The sequence below is a fragment of the Amblyomma americanum genome, chromosome 1 (genome assembly GCF_052857255.1).
Source record: "Amblyomma americanum isolate KBUSLIRL-KWMA chromosome 1, ASM5285725v1, whole genome shotgun sequence".
Taxonomy (NCBI): Eukaryota; Metazoa; Arthropoda; class Arachnida; order Ixodida; family Ixodidae; genus Amblyomma; species Amblyomma americanum.
Window position 1 is genome coordinate 91,543,998 of NC_135497.1, and position 20,153 is coordinate 91,564,150.

The 20,153-nt window shown below is 46.1% G+C and overlaps 1 long non-coding RNA gene across 3 annotated transcripts; it reads right to left on the reverse strand.

Moving 5' to 3' along the window:
* Positions 1-4,000: 4,000 nt before the first annotated feature.
* On the reverse strand, positions 4,001-15,524 carry LOC144113220 (uncharacterized). Of its 3 annotated transcripts, none has more exons than XR_013310704.1 (5): positions 15,021-15,118; positions 14,071-14,193; positions 10,514-10,673; positions 5,768-5,923; positions 4,001-4,580 (listed from the first exon to the last, which is right to left on the reverse strand). It is a non-coding gene; the product is annotated as an uncharacterized LOC144113220 (long non-coding RNA). The 3 variants fall into 3 exon arrangements; XR_013310705.1 differs by lacking the exon at positions 15,021-15,118 and adding an exon at positions 14,507-14,981; XR_013310703.1 differs by lacking the exon at positions 15,021-15,118 and adding an exon at positions 15,220-15,524 and having other exon boundaries at positions 4,009-4,580.
* Between the last annotated feature and the right edge of the window lie 4,629 nt (positions 15,525-20,153).

A 20,153-nucleotide genomic window follows, 5' to 3' on the forward strand; every position in this document is an offset into this window, starting at 1 on the left:
AAGGAGGTGCATGCAGGAGGTGAAGCAGGGCGAATATTTGCCCTGCATCAACACGTGTTTTTCTTGCTGCAGTTCCAGAAACTGCGAAATTTCTGAGAAACCTAGTTCTCCTTAGTAGACATATGGCTGGACTCAGATGGATACTACGGTCCAATTACTCACTTAATTGGGTGCTATATTGACCATATATTAAATAGAATATATGGTATTACTGTGATGAAATTCTGTCAATTGTCGCACTTTCCGTAGTAATTAATTAGCAGAATTAATTTACTAAATTCACTTATCGCTGCAATCACCGTAACTTGATACACTATACGTGCAAGCAGCTGTTCCTGGCAGAGAAAAAAGTACCAGCCTTCTTGTATACGTGAGGGTCTTGTATGAGAGGCTGAAAAAAGTAAAGAGCAAGTGAAGAAAAGATAAACGAGACAAACACGAAATAGGTAATATCGCATGTAGACCAATTGCTAAAAGACGGAACACGGTGGCCAAGCCTTGGTGCGCACAACATTTGGAGCCAAAAGTACAACTGGCAACAAAAGGAAAGGAAATCAGAAGGCAGCCTATAAGAAACGATCGCCTCCCGAGAGCACAGAATTGGCATCCGGCCGTTCTTTCAGGGAATCCCAACGAAGAGGAGGACGAAGGGACCTCGTTCCATGCTTGCGCACCAAGCGCCACACGTGTCCTCGTTCGGCGCTGGCCAATAGGCGAACGTGCTGTTCCGGCTTCGAATCGCCCCCGATCTCCAGGGCCTGCGTCCTTGCTTCTGTACTGGACAATTCAGCGACTTCCTGCTGTCTCCCCGTCTCCCGATAAACCATCGGCATTTCAGCGCGCTCTTCAACGAAACTCGCGGCGCAGATCGTCTTCGCGGGTGACAACTTGCAGCAGTGGACTGCGTACGGCTGGATCCCAGTATGGCCCGTGGGCTTATAATTGTTACCGCACCCGGAGCGGTTCTGGCCCGCGGACCCCGTTGTTGTGCACCCTGCTGCGATGACGCACCACTGCCCCTACAGGCTTCAGCTGCTGCAATTAGCGTCGACCCGGAGCTGCTCCTTCGTTCTGTATGAGCGGCTGCTGGGAAGCGAACGGCTGGTTGACTTCGGCGAGATCTGCGCTCTCCGTACCGAGGCAGGAAGCGTTGCTCTTCTCTACGGCACACTGGTGAGCGTTCTGCGTCTCGTGCAGACCCTGGAACACCTTGGCAATTTCGCGCTGAAAAAGTGTCCCATTCCTCTGCATTCCCAATGCGAGATGTCTCACGATACAGAGCACGACGGTCGGCATTACCATATGGACGAGCCTGGAGTCAACGCTGGGCACAATGTCATCGCCTTCCGCGCCCAGCGCACGGTGCTACTGGTTTCTGACGGCTCCGGTCGTCCTGATGAAGGCGACCAGCTAGTGCTTCTGGTTCCCCACCACGCTGTTGCTGGACCGTCCAGTCTGGCTCCAGACACTTTGGCCGATCTTCCACACGGCTATCGCTGTCACGCAGAGGCAGAACTGCTCACGGACTTGCGTCATGGGCTCTTCCAAGCCTCTGGTCGAGTCCTCCGTAGCTCTGCAGACTACCCTGTGCAGACACCTGGAGTGCTACGCAGTCTTCATATCGTCGATGACGTGTCAGGCCTCACTAACCTTCTGCGAAACATCATGCAGGTTATTGCCAAAAACCTCGCTGACGACGCCCGTGGAGCGCATGGGCTATCCTGCCCCGTGATCGTCAAGCGAGACGAGGAAGAAGTTGGGGACCTCCTGCTGGTCCCGTCCTGGCCGCTACCCGCTGTCCTCCAGTAGTCCTGGTGGGCCAGATGGGCGTCTACCATCTGCAGCGGCTTCGGTGTCGTCGAAAAAGAAGCGGAAGAACTCTCGTACCAAACCACGCAGCATGAGTACGCCACGGCTGCCGAAGATGTTTGCCTAGGGGAACGTCCGTGTCTTGATGAGGCCCCTGCAGGACCTGCGCCGGGAGCTGGACGTGCCACGCTACCGCATGCCTCACTTCCGCCGTCGTCTCACATCAAGGCAGGACCGACAGAAGGATTAATGAGTGGAGCCACCTCACTTTGACTCATTGATACGGCATTGATGCCATGATGCCTTTTTCTTCACACTGACTTCAGACTGCGACTTGAGGCGACAAGCCATCGACGTATTTATCGCAGCGAAACTACATATACCCGAGGACGCCCGCCGCCACGCATGACCTGCACTCCATGATGTCTTGCAATACGGACGTGCATTTCTTTTTGTTCCCCATCGTTAACTATATGCATGTGCCATATAGTGACGATAATGTGCTGCGGTATAAATGCAGAATTATTCAGTCGATCTTGGCGTTTTCTACTCATTGTGTTGCTTCGACTGCCGATGAGACATTCGTTCTGTTAGCCAGACCAGCTAAGTTTGCTGTAATCGGCCCTGACTATAGTCTTTTTTTAAGTTGCGGATAAAAGGGAGAGTTGTTGTTGCCCACAGATAAAGCGCTAAACGTGCTGCCTTGATTCCGGGGTCCTTTATTTCTGTCTGAAATCTAAGGCTTCGCATTCTCGTGTAGATGGTTTACGCGGGGAAATCAAAAGTGAAGAAAAAGTATTTACTTACCCACTTTAACGACGTTAGCCTCATTTGTGCCACAGGAGAAGTGTTCTATAAAATCTAATATCGTATTGTATCGCTAAGCCGGCTATTGGTGATGGATGGATGCAAATTGGGGCCCCCAGTTGTCAGCATGCTCGCTATTTCTTTTCCTTTCAAACTTGTGGTGCTAACTACAATTCGCCATTTTTGTTTAAATACAAAGTCTACTCAGTGTTACGTTTGATCAATTTTCAGTCATAAGCTTATATCCTATCACCGCCCTGCTTTTGAGCCCCCAATAATCCAAACGGTTTTTGCAAACGTCTACCACAAATTCATTCACATTACCTTCATCACAAAACCCTAATGTCTCAGGGAGAGTGATTGTGAGTGCATCGAGATCTGAATGGATACTGCCACATTATAGTAAAACATGTTCAATTGTTTCTATTGATTTACCCCACTGCACATGTGTCATCTTATTGCTTTAATTTCTTTTTGTAGCTGTGCGTTCTAAGATACCATGATCTAGCTACAAAGAGTTGGGTGCTCCCTCATGAGTTTAAATAGAACGATCATTTTCCTAATTTGCCTTTTCCATTTTCAATACAGGTCTGTAGTCTGCTTTGCTTTCATTGCATCAATCATTTGACATGCTACGCGCACAACTGTGTAAGAGAACGGCGAGTGACAGACATCATGATCGCTCTGAACAAAAACACCAAAGCTTATTCTGAAGTACACAATTGTGTAAAAAGCGAACTCGCAGCTTTTTCTCAGCATGTGCAGCACTGGCCTAGCAGTGATTTTCTTGTTTCAGGGAAATTTTGGATCCTTCAGGTAGCAAATCACTGGTTTCTAATGCCATATAGCGAACTCAGTAAATATTTAGCAAAAAAAATGAGCAGGGTAGCACGTCGTCCGCCATTTTTGTGCAGACATACTTTGCCATTGGTAGTAACATCAATTTTTTTCTTTGCAGTTTCAAGCGTATTATGCACCTTCCAAATGGAAATTATTTGCATGATCGTTCGGGTGCTTGCTTCATAAGTTACGGCATTTCCATGTTGCTATTTCTATCAATTATGACCTTTTGGAGATTTTTCATATCCCTTCCAAAACTTAACTGCCAGTATTTTGCGCTTGAAACCTAAGAAATTTTCTTTCTCAAGCAGCTTAATGTAATATTAAGCGGATTTGGATTGTAAAACTTTTATTTCCAACAGTTTGAGGGGCTTTAGGCCCCTCGCCTAATCGAAGGCCAGAAGGTGTTGGCCCCTGGCGGCGTCTTCGGCAGCTTGGACGACCTTTGTGGTGGTGTCCGGATCGGAGCTGAGTAGGAGAGCCTCCCATTGGTCAACCGACTTTATTTCTTGTTCCCTCCAGGAGGGCAAGAACGCATTTGCAAAGAATATGATTGAGTTCCGCTGAGTCGTTACATAGCTTGCACGCATTTGAGTATTGTCCTGGATAAAAAGACTACAGATAACATTGTTCGGGAACATATATGAGCTTGGAGACGGCCCCAAGAGGTTGCCTGACTCTGTCAATGGTTTATCAGCAGGCGGCACTTCGCTCCATTGAGTCTGTAATGTAGTGTGATCTCTATAGCGCACAAGACAATCCCTGTCTGTGAAACCCTCGGTATGCCCACTGGTTCGGAAAGCAAGACCTCAAGCGAGTTCGTGAGCAGCTTCACCTCCAGCCAGGGATGCGTGTGCAGGAGTCCAGACAATGATAATTTTACGGTTGCCCATTGCGGTTCTCAGGATTCCGTTCGTCAGGAGGGAGACCCTCCCCTTGCGCTGGTGGTCAGTCGCACAATTTATCAATTACCTTTAATCTCCCCCTCGGCATCACAACTTGAACGTCTCGAAGTTTTCCACAGAAAGGGCCTAAGAAGAGCCATTGGAGTTCCTCAAGCGGCTGCGAATAAGGCAGTACTTCATGAGTACTTCATGAGCTGGGGGATCCCTTCTCCAGCGGCTCTGCAAGAGATATGAGTCGAAGGGTTACTTGGCACTCAGTACTCTTAGTTCTTTAGGCCTTAATCTCCGAAGGCAAAAGAAAAGGTTGAAACCCTCCTGGTCTTTTCCGATCTGCAGGGTCACAATTCCCCATATGAGCGCAAAGTGCAGCTCTCCTTTGGCAGCAACGCATTCACTCGTACTTGAACATTTAGAAACAGAGTATGCCCGCCATCTTCAAATTTTCATGGATGGTTCTGTGGACAAGGTCAAACAAGCTAGCGCAGCGGCTTTTTACATTCCTTCTTTGGACTGTAAGTGGTCCGTACGCTTTACTGCTGTCGTATCCTCCACAACGGCTGAAATCGTTGCTATTGAGGCGGCTTTACGGACGTTAGCGTCTTGTCTGGCTCAACCTGTTGCAATCCTGATTCAAAATCTGCCCTTCAGAGGTTAGAGCGCAGATTACCTAGTGATGCCTTGTCTATAAGCTCTCTGCGCTTGGTGCAGAATCTGCACACCAGAGGCTTTACTGTATATTTCCAACGGGTGCCCTCTCACATAGGAGTCAACGGTAATGAGGTGGCAGCCCAGTTGAATAAAACACCAGCCCGTTTCTGGTGTTTACATCAGACCGGATTTTCAGACACGGGTTCTGGTGTGACCTGGTGTAGTGTTTTCTGGTGTGACCGTGTCTGGTGTTCCGACCAGACCGGTTTTTCAGACACGGGTCCTGATGTGGTGTAGTGTGGTGTGTTTAAGTGTGTTCCGGTCTAGCGTTCCGTGCTGTGACCCGGTAATCTGATACCGGTTCTGGTGTGGTTTCGTTTGGTGTTTCCTGGTGTGGTCGGTGTACCATTCGATTTGGTGTGGTTGGTGTACTGTACAATGTCTTTATAGAGATGCTGTGAGTTTGGACATACTATCGTGAGCAAAAACCAAAGAGATCCCTGAGCGCATGCCAAATGGTTTAAAACAGCAAGCACTCCTGATGTCGAGACAGGTGCACTAACATCCACCGATCTCGCTGTGCTGGTCTTGACGGCACGAGCATTTTATAAGTGGCACCTGCACACAGGCATAGTTTGGCACACACTCGCAGCGTCATAATTTTTTACGATTGTACGCTAGAGCATGCACATAACCACATCAATTGTGTTCTTGCCGAAGATGAAGAACAAGCATGTATAGAAAGAAAAAATGCTCACATTTGCTCAAAAGCATCCTTAGCTTTATTGGTAGACAAAATTGGCAGTACAGTTAAGCTAGAGGCCCCTTGCATCGTAGCATGCATCTTTTTTGAGAAAGTCGAAAATCTTGCATTTCCCTGACAGCAGCTTGACTCCAGCTGTGTAGCCCAATACCTGAAGAACAACAGAACAAAATCGCAAATTTGTGTGAAGTACACTATACTAATCAAAGCACAAAGGCAACTAACAAATGTTGCCATTAAATTTAGCTCAGTGGTGCAAACATGTACAACACATTCAATACGACTCGCAATGCCTCTGCAGTAAACCAAGCGAGTCTTCTGCTTTATAGTAAATCAATGCTACTCACATAAAGCACCCCACTTGCATTAAGTTGCTTGAAATCAGTTGCTGGATGTGCTAATATTTCATAGTTTCATTCGCACAGTGTGACAATGCATACACGGAAAGACGCCAAAAAACGCTTTGTGGTGCATCCCCCTTGCCCTTGTTCGTCATCATGCTGTGTGAATGAAAGTGTGAATTATTGCGTTGTGTTTTTTTGCATTCATAGCCAATTGCGCATATTTACACCACAGCTGGGTACGCCCGCTTCATAATCTGAATTCCTACCAAATATTTAGCATTGCATCTGATATTGATCATGCCAGTCCTTCTAATACAAAATCAAGCTTTCTTATACAATGAACAGCACTCTAGCATCTCGGTTAATTTCATTCATTACCAGACTCAGAGATTCTAATACTTCGTAACCTAGAGAAATAAATTACGATGGAAATTCTACTGCTGCAGAAAACAAAAAATTAAGAGGGATTAAGTCATTAGAGAAATTATTAGAAGATGCCCATAAAGATGGGAACAAAAATGAGATAAGCTGCAATTAAAGTAAAAACAAAAGATTTGATGCGAGTGCAATTCAGGGTGACAAAATCCATGTATTGAGACATTTTATGCCCACAGGGTGCAGAACAGTAAAGCAATGGCTGGCCGCATCTATTTAGAAGACCATTCCTCTGCATTTCTTCCTATTTTGGCAAAAAAGCATAAAAAGCAGACTGTTGAAATTTATTTTAAGCTCAATGCCACATACAAAACGACAAGGCTGGAATGTTAACGATTCGAAAGGCAACTTTTTTCCCACTCAATTTCAATGAAAATTAAACAATATGCTCTGAACCCTGGCACTTGTAAAACCGCAACAGATGTGCAAAAAAAGCTGCCAGATTATTTTCTTGCTGAATGTGTTGAAACCAAAGCTGCCTGAGCACACATCAGTTTTGTTTATGTATTATCTTGCTATACACATCCTGAGCATCTGGTGCAGTTCACTGCATGGTACCTGCAGACATTTGCACACATACAAAACCCACAGTAGATTCTGGGTACTGTGCACTATCCACTATGGTGCCTAGCACTCCCTGTCTTCCAGTGAGATGCATTTCTTTTGGTGCATCCACGCGCTAGGGTTCCAGTTACAAAAAATGTCCTAGTTGATTCCGAGTAAAGTGAATAACATAATTGCGCTTTTAGACTGACGTGGTGTGCAAACACTGGTGTGCAAACTATCAACTGAGGTTTATTGTGGCGTGCGCTCATATATAAGGTTAACATGTCAAAACGTAAACGCATCTCAACCAGCAAATTTGCTATCGTATCGTCAAGCATCAGAAAGTCTTTGTCTCAGCAGATCGGTTTACATTTGGTATCTCTTGTCCAAGAATTGCTTTTCCTGTTTGGTAAGCAAAACTGAAGGGTAACTAACACACGTCCCTTCTTTTCCTGATTCCAAGCATTAGCTTCCCACAGCTCCCTGGTTGTCTTATCTCTGGATTTGAGAACTGTAGTCTGTTGCAAGTGTGGTTCGCAGCTATCACATCTGGCGCAATGTGCCGCCAGATTTCAAGGTGACTTAATCTGCCGGAAGTTGCGGTTATGCTCTCTGAGTCTTTCATTTAAATATCTGCCCATCTGGCCCACATATGCTCGGCCGCAAGATAGCCGTATCCTGTAAACCACTCCTTCACAGCACTCAACGAACCTGTTTGTGTGCCTGACGCCACAAGACTTCTCTTCTCCAGGACTGGTTTCGTCATTTACCTTCGCACACATTCCTTTTAGTTTTCTTGGTGCGGAAAAAACTACTTGCACTTCATGCCTTCTAGCAACTTTTTTCAAATTGTGAGAAAGTGCATGAATGTACGGTAGGAAAAAATTTTCCGAAAGGCATGAAGTGCATAGTTTTTTCCGCACCAAGAAAACTGAAAGGAATGCGTGCGAAGGTAAATGAAGAAACCAGTCCTGGAGAAGAGAAGTCTTGTGGCGTCAGAAACACAAACAGGTTCGTCGAGTGCTGTGAAGGAGTGGTTTACAAGATACCGCTATCTTGCGGCCGAGCATATGTGGGCCAGACGGGCAGATGTTTAAATGAAAGACTCGGAGAGCATAACCGCAACTGCCGGCAGATCAAGTCACCTGGAAATCTGGCGGCACATTGCGCCAGATGCGACAGCGGCAAACCACACTTCCAACAAACTACAGTTGCGATGAAATACAGAGATAAGACAACCAGGGAGCTGTGGGAAGCCTAGTGCTTGGAATAAGGAATAGAAGGGACGTGTGTTAGTGACCCTTCAGTTTTGCTTACCAAACAGGAAAAGCAATTCTTGGACAAGAGATACCAAACATAAACCGATCTGCTGAGACAAAGACTTTCTGATGCTTGACGATACGATAGCAAATTTGCTGGTTCAAATGTGTTTTTCATGTCTTGACATGTTAAGCTTATATATGTGCGCACACCACACTAAACCTCAGTTTATAGTTTGCGCACCAGTGTTTGTGCCGTCCCTGTGTTCTCCCACGTCAGTCTAAAAGTGCATTTATGTTTGACTATGTTAACTACCAACTAGCCCAATTTGAAACCCTATTAAGAATAAGCTTAACCAGTTGATTGGTTCTAAGAAGGCATATCACTTGCAAGAGCCGCTTCTCACAGCAAGGCAGATAGCAATAACGGCTGCAGGACACTCTAGTGCAGCAAGGCTGAATGGTGGGCCAGTTGGTAAGTCATGTCAAAGAATAATTTTCACCAGCCAAAAAAAGACAGACAAGAGGAGAACCAATACACAGGAAGCAGTGTAGGTTCTCCTCTTGTCCCTCTTCTTTTTCGGCTGGTAAATATTGTTCTTCGACTTTAGTGGAGGGCTCCAAAACAACTTAGAACAAGTGGGGTTCTTTAATCTTTGCTGACATTGTATGGCAGACTGGCGCCTTTTCGAAAGTAGCAATGTTTACTGCCACACAAATACATGTAAGGCCGGCCTTTGCTAATACGGATTCCAATGACGGGCCAATTGCCTGTACTGCTTTGAATGTGTTTGAACGCATGCTTTGAAGACCAGAATTGCGAACTATCTTCCATCAACTATGCCACGCTCGATGTGACCGCTTACTGATACTTTAATATCTTGTTTCTTTAAACCTTATTGCTGACCCTTGTGTTACTGTCTGTTAATTTGTATCTTGCTTATAAATCCACTCCTGTAACAGTCCCAGTGGGACTAACAGTATGATAAATAAAATAAGAATAACACAAAATTCGCATGATCCCTCCCAACATGTATGAAACAAAGTATTGCATCTGCTTCGAGCCATCTCTACAAGGCCTCACTGGGCCATCCCTCCTAAGTGTGAAAAAGTGGTTAAGATATTCATAATCAATGCCACAAACTGTTTCTTACAAATAATGCAGCAAAACTAGCAAAAGATAGCTCAAGCACACCTATGCTTGAGTAAAAAGTAGCCAAAAACCTTTTACATGTAAGCTGAAGTAGCCCAAGTTAGAATATGATTTGCAAAACTATATGCATAATAGCTCGACAAGAGAGCAGAGAAGGGAAAAGAGGGGTCATTACGGGCTACATGACGGACGCCAACAGTCACTTCCATCATGGCATCTGTCAGCTAGACAATAGGTCGGCTAGCATTCAATTCAAGCTTATTTTGTGCAAAATTTTCAGTGATGGCTACAAGTTATAATATGGAAACTTTCGTCATTAAGCAGAGACAACCAGAGGATTCACGGATGATGGCAAATGTGACAGCACCCACGAAAGCCTACACTGAATCAGCATCACTCAAGCCTCAGCAGTTAAAATCCAAGCTTCAGGGCAATTGACTCCCAAGTACCACCAATCTTCTGTCTCCATTGCATGATACTAAAGTATTCATTAAAAGTTGTTCATTATGGGAAATTTCACTGCTCATGCACTGCCACATTGCACATAGAGCATGGGCCGTTAAGCTTTTATCCTCACATCAGCTAACTGCACCCATATATTAACCTCCTGTAAATGAACTTTCACATGAAGACAATATCTACAATTATTTGGTCATGTCTTATATGTTTGTCATTATCCTTTGTTTGGTGCTTTTATATTATAAACCACTAACAAACCTGAGTCGTAATTCTCACATACACTGATGGATTGAGTATATGCCTCTGAGATAAAGCCAGCTAAAGCTGGCAATTAACTCTCAGTGCATCGATTTTTCATTTCAGACAATGCCTTGCGGAGAGAATTGTAAAACATCACTCCAGCACAGAAAAACACACGAACAAAGAGAATAGACACAATGGTCACCGGACAAATTTTTGTGCACTGGAATGATGTCTCATAATTCTGCCCAGAACCAATTATCCCAGCCCTCTATGCTTAGCCTTGTGGAGAACCTTTTCCTTGCCTTCCATTGTCACCTCCTGAGCACTTGCTACTGGAACTGCATTGTGCAACTGCTTCTATTGACCAGATGGTAGTGGCAGCCCTCTTGTGAAATACTGCATCCTTTGGGATTCCCTTCTTGGTGCCCTAAACTGCCTTCTCTACCTTGAATTCAGATACACCTACAGGAAAAAGAACACGTATAAAAATTCTTAGCCATATTCACAGCCAGGAATATGATATTAATTGCATTTGTACACTTCACAATGGCAGTACACTTTAACACCTGTTGAAGCAAGTAAGTAAGAAATCATTTCGTTTATTACCAATGCAAAACATACACCTTGGTGTTGATGGTGCTATGCAATAGCGGTGAGTTCTGATAGCAGTGTACAAAAGGCAACTGCATGCTTTCCCTTTGAGAATTTGCATCTTTAACTGCAGAATTATTGAAAAATAATTGACTTGATCCTTGAAAATCACAGATTAGTTTAGTAAGTGGAGCAACAAATACTGAAAATAAAATAGTAGGAGCACTGGCAGTGTTTATATCAACAAGCAGCGACTGCTAAGAGCAATTTTCTAATTACAGTTCTTCCCCCATACCCTTGTCAAGCAAGGCACTAATGCCGGTTGACCTGCAGTAAAGCTAATATGTCCTCAACATGCTGCTCAGCAAATTTCTTGTAGTCAAAATTGAACGAAATATTACTTAATATTTTTTTAGCTAGAAGTGCGTGAGCTATTGATATAGTCCAAGGCAAACAACTTAGTGCCTCAGAACAGTTTTCAATGAGGAGCCCACACACGCTGTACTCGCCACTGTTTCCTTATACAAAGCAATACAGGAGTGCATGGCCTATGGTGTTCATGCTACGAAATGCAAAACATAAATAGAAACACAACTGAAGTGCAAAGAAAAATGAGAGAAGTTCTACCATTACACCTTATGTGACACTAGAGAGTACATGTGCATGAAGAAGTAGTAAAATGGTTATTTTGAAATTTTGCACAATCATCAAATCGTCACGACCAAAGTCAGTATGCCTTTTCTTTACACAAAAGGTTTCCAGCGGCTCCGGCACACATTAGTTTCTTTTTAGTACAGTGCCTCTAAGTGACAGAAATTGGTCAAGGACCAAAAAATAGTAATAAGTGTGCATTGTGATTTTCACTTCCATGCTGCATTACTTAACACAACCTCCCATCTTACCTACATGATTTGCTGCAGGAGCAGAAATCCGGCGTCAAATTCCATGAAGGCACAATTAAAGTGCAGTTCAGCGAGTTTGAATACGCAAAAACATGATTTGAACCCAATAGCTTAAGTAAATTTACAAGTGGTCCGTAACATTATGCTGGTAAAAAGACGACTTGAGGTGTCAATGCTTATCAAAGTTGCCTTCTGATCTCAGCTTTGGTGTGCTCATAAAGTGAGGGTGGGGTGCTCAGTTACAATGACCAATTGTCATGGCTGGTACCTTGTGCTACCCCACTTCAATGATGAAAGCTGTGACAAACTATCCTCCAAAATCTGACATCTGGCATAAAGGCTCAAAAACTAAAGCAAATAAAGGGCCACTGAGACCTGAAATTATTCCCTACTTGCACAGTTATGCACATCATAAAGAAAGCTGACAAACGGCACGAAGTTATACTGGTATTCTGGCCCCAGATGCTTGCTCATTTGAGCGACAGTATCCTAACTAAAGCAACAAAAAAGACATGACTGTTGAAGAAGGAACAATAAGGTCCCAGAAACGCTCATCAGCAATGTGAAAAACAAATTCTAACCGCTCATAATAATGCAAGTCAGCCAATGAGGCCACTGTGTCAGTCACCAACTAAGAGACCATATACAAAATATACACTGCAAATGCACAAACTCTACATGAGAGCAAAGCATGCCCTGCATTTGGGAAACAAATTTGTGTCAATGTAAGATTAATGGCAACAGTAGGCATCCCCATTCATGGCATCTGCGAAGAAGGAAGAGGGCACCTAAATGATGCTGTACAATTTAGAATTCAGCCTTTCAGTAAACTATATTTTTTCTAGTACCAGAAGGCAAAAATGAAAGGAAAGCTGCCAGCTGTCATGAGGCCTGCAACAAAAAAAAAGCACTGAAGCAAAGGGATGCACAAACAGAAAAGAAGGGATGCACTATGTGATGACACAACACAAAATAACACAGAAAGACAGGGCACAACCAATCAATGAAAAGAGAACAACAGAAAGAAGGCAAGCAGTACTAAACACTGCTACCTCTGCAAATTGAGAGCAGAGAAATGTGCAACTCCTAAAAAATTAGTTTCAAGGACTATAAACACCTAATTTTGGTCACATATTTTTTTTAATGCGGCATTAGACAAGTATATTCACTGAACTTGCACAACGTCAACACCAGGCAAGTGAAATGGCAAAAAAAACATCAAAACTCACCAAGATAATAACTGAGGTAATGTTTTATGTTGAAGATTCACCTTTTTTTCATTTAGCACTTTCAGCTTTTTTGTGCACAGGCTATATTATAACAGATCCTGAAGTAGTTTGCAGTAGACGGTGCTTATTTTGTACTCAGATCTAGAGGCAGTAAAAATATTGCAACTACAGTGAGAGGCCGCAGAAAAAAAGCTTACAAGGGAAGCTGTAAAGTGCAATTCATGTTTCATTTTGAGGTGCATTCACAGCTGCACTATATAACACTGCTGATATTCTTTTGGCCAAGTGAAATAAGACGCCTTTGCTGGAGAAGCCTCGGAAGAGTGCCATGTGACACCGGCATTATTGCAGAAGAATGACATGATTATCCTGCTATAATTGTCTATGAGGAGTGCCATGTGACCTGGGTACTAGAGAAAAAAGGATAAAAGCATTGTCCTCATGCTGTAATACCACCTCAAAATGCTGCCCTGTAGCCCATTACTTCATATAGGTGTTTTTTAAAGCCTGGCTGCATTGAAGGGGGCCTCTAGTAGCTTGAGAACAGGTGGGGAGGGAACTAGAGCAGGAGAGCGAGAAAGTGGCTGAGGTGAGGCTATGCCAGTGTGCTCGCTGTTGCTGTGTAGCCTTTGAGCTGAGCGGCCAGCTCTGGACTCAATCGTGGTATGAGGGTGTGGGTTTCCCTTTTTCTTCCACCCTTTGTGTTGAGCTGTAAACTTTGCATTTTTTTCCATCTCGGCTTTAATAAAACGTGTTAATGATTCTTGTAAAAATCGCCACGAAATTTTAGAAATGACAGAAGAAATGTTCTAACTACCATTGAAAAAAAAAGAAAATTGGTTGCTTGCTTCGGATTCATACACTCCCTACATTCTAGTACTGGGAGTCTCAGATTCTTCGTTAGTCTTGGTAGGGGCTCTGAGGCTTGCCGAGGCCCCCCTGAATTTAAGCACTGCTTCATACTGAGCATGAAAGTGGCACTATCTGATGGTGACCTATTGAGAAGAGACACACATCTTATTTTGAATAAGGGAACGCCAATACATGCCGTCAACGTTCTGGTCCAAAGCAGACATTGCAACACACTGATCTCAACACAGAGGTGAAAAAACAGATCTTAGAAAACTCAATACATACTTGTGCTCTGCAATGTACGCTGAAAGGGGCACAGACAAGAGCTGCCCCAAATCTGGACAGTCGAGACATCCTCTCCGATGAAGCTCTTCAGATTTCTTCACTACTGAACACCAGGCACTTCACCTGCATAACATAATTTCCCGCTGTGTATTTTTGCACCCACAATGCCTGACACTTCCTAGTAATTATTTGTATTGCTGGCATTTCACACAAACACAGGAAAATGTTTAAACAGCCAAACTTTAAATACATAACGCCACTTGCTCACACCAGTTTATCATGATGAGCTCTGCACTACACAGGTTATTCAAAAACACTTATTTTGAAACGGCTACGAGGCGCTCTTTTTCTAGGGCTACTTCGTCAAAATCTAGGTATGATTTTTATTCACGACCGCCTGCAACAAAAAGAACTTTACAGCTGGAGGCAACGTTACCAATGTTACACTGGTGATCGAGCAGCCAGCTTCCTTTTGGGGTATCGCTGCGACGCGTCGCTCAATTCACTCACTCGCTTGCATGCCTTCACGCGTCACCTCCCTCGCACCCTGAGCTTGACAGCTGGTGTAATCGGCTCGTAGAGGTGTGTTCTAATCTTAAGACGCCACATCATAAAGACGCACATACGCGTAGCGAATAACACAACCCGAAACAGACCGAGCGGCGTACGCTATCGGCAGTCCGCAACGGGCCGATAGTGGCGTCAAAAAACACGCGTGCAGGCAGCGCACGATCACGTCGCACGTCGAATAATAAACAGGAAGTCGTGCAACCACATTAACGAAATCCCGAAACACAGTCACACAGTTCGCTGCGACAGCGCCTTGCTGGGCGGTATCCAATTCGCACATTTACATTTAGGACTCTACGCGTGCCTGGCATTTAGCAAACGCATCTATGACAGACCTCGGCGCTCGCGTAGCAACGCATACACTGTGAACACTGACAGACCAGCATGTTGATGATTCGATGTGGCATGCACTTTGCTGCCGCGGAAACAACCAGCGAAACACGCGCAATGCCGAAGAGAAACGAACAGGACAGAACTGACAGAGCCTCGTCCCTTCCGTTTCTTCTCGCCTTTGTGCTCGCTCGTTTATTTCCGCGGTCGCAAATTGCACGCATTCCGGCGCTACACTTTGGGTCTCACCTGGAAACGAACACTCGACGCCTTGCAGTAACTCCTTTCTTCTCTTGTTTTTCGGCTGCCACGGTTGAAGTCGTACGTGTTGTCAAGATGAAACGGCTCCATGCTTCTCGGCGTGGTCACTTATTCACAAAGTACGCGAACGGCTGCATTGCTGACACGCGGCGCAAGCTACGATAAGCAGGAAACCCAAACGCAAGTTTGAAGCAACGATTTTGAACTCAAACACAAACAGCACACGAACAGCAGCACGGACCATGTCACGGCTCGGCGTAAGGCCTAACCGGATATAGCACTGGAATGCAGAGAGAGAGGGAGAGGATAAAGTTGAGGGTGTGTTGTTTCCTTCCACGTGACCTAGCAGCAGCGCGCTGGATTTGAACGGCGTTGGGAAGCACGCTATGCGCTGGCACGGGGCTATTAGCGCTGTGCGTGTCATGACAAATAATTACTGCGAACTGCTACCAAATTGCAGTTAGACTAAGGCGCTTCGCGCCTTCGTGTTTTAGAATGACCATAATCAGCCCCTCAAAGGCACTCGATGTTGCATTGGCGCTTCATATTAATCTTCAGATATTTCCTGACGCCGTGTAATTCACCGTGATATTCGACATATAATTATTTCTATATAATTAAATTATTATTTAATGGTGTGAAGTAATTGCTTACATATCTATTGTACAATTATGCTGAGCTGCTCATGATCCAAACAGCGAATTAATTCGCTTCTGTGGGCAGTGTTACATACTCAAGAAACACCATCTATCTGATGTGCACGCTACCAACACCAGCGCTCTGATGTGCACTTTAGTCTGGTGTGCACACTAGACCACACCAACCCACCCTGGTGTGCACATCAAAACACACTAACACACTAGGGTGTGCACACCAGCACACACCAAACAAGTCTGGTGTAAACAGTAGAACACACTAAAACTGTCTGGTGTTCACACCAGCAAACACCAGACCACACCAAAACATCCTGGTGTATTTTTCAACTGGGAGACAATCTCGCCCATAAAGCTCTCTCAATGATTCCATCAAAAAAACTATCTCAAGATGGGAAAAGACTGTACGGGAAAACGGTGCTCGATCATTTATGTACCCTGTGGAGTGCGCCCCACAAGCCATGTGTGACCAAGGGACTGAGAAGATCCCAGGCGACTCTACTACATCGAATTCGCACGGCCTCTGCTCGCACGGCCTCTGCTCGCACTCCTGCCTGGATGCATAAGACGGGCATAGCATCGTCTCCACCCTGTTTTTTATGTGGTGTGTGCGGGGATATCGAACTTTTTATTATGTACTGCCCCGAGTACAACGCGGAAAGGTATGTGATGTTCGCTTCCGTCAAGAAGACAGGAACCCGTCACAGTACATTTCAGGACATTGTCTACCCGAGTGGAAGCCAGACATGCAGAAGGGAGGCTGCACGCCTTCTTTTAACATTTCTGCAGGACACGGATCTTGTTCCTAAATGGTTGCAACAGGAACAGACTGTGGCCTACTGTGATTGAATGTGTGCGTAGATGGTGTCTTCCGGAGTGGACTACGTTATACTGTGAGTGAATGTGTGTATGGATTGTGGCACTACAATGACCTATGTTCTACTGTGACTGAATAGTATGTGCATAGATGGTGACTTCTGGAGTGAACTGTGATGTGGACTGTGTGGATTGATTGTGTGCATAGATGGGGACTGCGGGAGAGAATGTGTGCTATTATAAGATGGAGTGCGCATAGCGGGGTAGATGCGACAGGCTTTAGGACAATATTAATATAAAAGGGACGCTACGCTGGAGCAATTGCCGGCAGATAAAGCAAGGCTAACCCCACCTGTAGCTTTCAACACCTCAAATCAACTCAACTCAACCCTCCCCTTGGCAAAGTTCATCACTGCAACGTTTTATGACTATCGCTTACGTCCCAGTGCCCGCAATCGCGAGCGCGGAAAACTATTTCTTTCCGGTGAAAAAAAAAAACTGGCGTCTGAAAGGATTATATTCCATGCAGTTCTATGCCCTCTGTGTGTTTTTCCGTCTTTGTTTGCTGCTTCCATACCTACCGGTTAGTTTCCTGGTCCTTTTCTGCCACTTTGAGTCAACGCACGTATCGGCCAGCTTCCTCAGGCGACGTGATGGGTGGGTGGATGGAATATAGGAGCGTCCCCTTTGAAACGGGGTGGTTGCAGCTGGCACCATGCTTGGCTTTTTTTAAGTGAGTGCGTTAGTATCCCCCATATCGGTAAAAAAATTGTCAGGCGTCGGCAGTGGCGACCGTTAAAAGCCTCGCTGCCGGTGTGGCCGGGGCAGGTGGGCCACCTAGGTCATGTGACCTTGTGGCGTCATCACAACCTGCCCACCGGATTGTGAGCAAACTGCCCACGGTGGCAGGTGGCAGTTAAATTATTGATTGGTCACGAGACGTTACCTGGGTCGCGCAAGTCCCACCGGTGGTGACAGCAACCGCGATCGCACGGCAGTGGCGACATCGCTTAATCGATACAGCACTGCGCCAGGAGTGGTATGATGACAATGAGTGTAAACTAGGGAACGACCAATTCCACATGTATGGGCATTAACGCTATCGCGTCATACCCTTAAGGCGGAGCTTAAATGTCTCCAATTTTTGAACCGAAAAGCTTCACTACCAGTTGAGTTCCTTTTTACCCTTTCTCTTCTTTGATGTCAGCCCGAAGGGGAAAGGTAGAAGTTGTTGGATGCCGACGTCTTGAGGTTCTAAACTTGCTCAGTCACATTACTCGTGGAACTTCAGGAAGTAAACAGTTTAATCACACAAAATAGCTAAGACAGAACGGAAGGTACAACAAGGAGAACAACTATGTACATAGTGATTGATCCGCAGAGTGACCAGACGAAATCAACCCCCGGTCCCACCAAAACGTCTTCTTTTAATCCCTAAGTCCCCGCCCTCAGTGGGGACACCAACCAATTAGGTCAAAACACAAGCACGCATCCAATCAAGGACCGGGGAAAGGAAAACACATCCAATAAAACACATGGGAGAGGAAAACACATTGAAAAAGAGACAGAGGAGCGTAAAACACGCCCAATCAAAGATTGGGGAGAGGGGACAGTTCATTGTCACGAATACTAACAATTCCCCTCTCGGATCACTCCATCCTCCCCCGCGGGGCGGCATGATTACTCGCTTAAAGGGCATGCGAGGGCCGCACAGATTGTCGAAAGCCGTGCCACTTAAGGCGCCGTCGCTCCCCAATTCTTCCTGATGCCCCACGTGTACAGGAAGTGCCTGGCAGTCATATGGAGCTGATAAGTGCTCACAGTGAACATGAGGAACGCGTCTTCAAAATTGCCTCCTAGCCACACACTGAACGACCGCCGCCCGGGTAATGGCCTTGGGCAGCGTCGCCGCGGTAGGGATGAAAGGCGACGCGCCTTCGTTGCTGCTTCTCGGAGCGGGCTGCGAACAATGGGGCCCGGCCAAGCTGGGTCGTCTGCGCACCCCGAACTCCCCTCCGTCGCCGTCCGCTTGACTCGTTAGTTCCATGTGGAGTCAAAAGGAAATGGATCACAGCGTACGCAGTCTTGTCCACATACAGGCGGCGTTCCGTACGTGATTACTTGAGGCTCCGGATGTGTCCAAGCCAGCCGCGCCCGACACCTCCCCAACAAGTGTGCTGCATAACATCTTGGAATGAAGCACACACAAAAAAACCGAACAGACCAACGTGGCGCGGGCCCGGAGCCGAAGAAGCACCACCTGCCGCTGCCGAACCATATGCGTTGCCAAAGCCTCAGGGTACACCTCCATAAATGACATAACTCCAGGCCCCGGATACCCCCACGCCTCTAGTTGGCAGCTACGAGTCGCGACATTGCATCGGCATTAGCGTTTTGCTCCCCCTTTTTGTGCTCGACCCGGATATCAAATCTCTGCAGAGCGAGTGCCCAGCGTGTCAGCTTGGCGCTGTGCGGACTACTCAGAGTCAAATATTTGAGCGGGTTATGGTCCGTTATGACCCTAATTTGTGCGCCACACAACCAGACTTCAAGTCGCCCCAATGCCCAAATGATGGCATAAGCCTCCTTCTCGATAGTCGCCCAGCGGGTCTGAGCCGGGCTTAGCTTTTTGCTCAGAAAAGCGATAGGCTGCTCGCGGCCCTCGTCATCGCACTGGGCAAGGCAGGCACCCACCGCGTAGTCCGAAGCATCGGTTGCGAGCACGAACTCCTTACTTGGGTCAGGCGCATGAAGTGAGGATGCGCTCTTCAAGCAAGCTTTCACCTCATCAAAAGCTTTCTGCGCCTCGTCATCCCATGGGAGCCGCTGCGGTGTCCGCCTGTTAGTTAAGCTCGTCAGTGGGAGCACGACGCGAGAATAGTCGGGGACATATTGTCGGTAATAGTTAGCTAAGCCCAGAAAGCTTCTGAGCTCCTTCTTTGTTTGGGGCCTCGGCATCTCGTCTATTGCCTTGACCTTTCCTGGATTAGCGCTGTGCTTCCCCGACCCAACCACATGGCCCAAAAATTCGACTTCTCGTCTCGCGAAATGACATTTGCCTGCGTTCACGGTGAACCCGGCGGCTGCGATCGAAGCGAGCACCGCCCGAACGTGCCTCAAATGCTCCTCCCAGGTGTCTGAATAAATCGCGAGGTCATCTATGTAGGCACATGCGTACTCGCGGTGCGGTGCTAGTACCTGGTTTATGACCCTCTGAAATGTCGAACTCGCATTTCGAAGGCCGAAGGGCATGACCCTCCATGCGTACTGCCCCACCGGAGTGACGAATGCCGTGAGGGCCTGTGCCTGCTCGTCAAGGGATATTTGCCAATAGCCTCTCAGCATGTCTATTAGGCTGATGAAGTTGGCCTTCGCTACTCGGAACAGCAGCTCGGACGGTAGGCTCATCGGGAAGGCGTCCTGCTCGGTTATCGCATTCAACTTCCGATAATC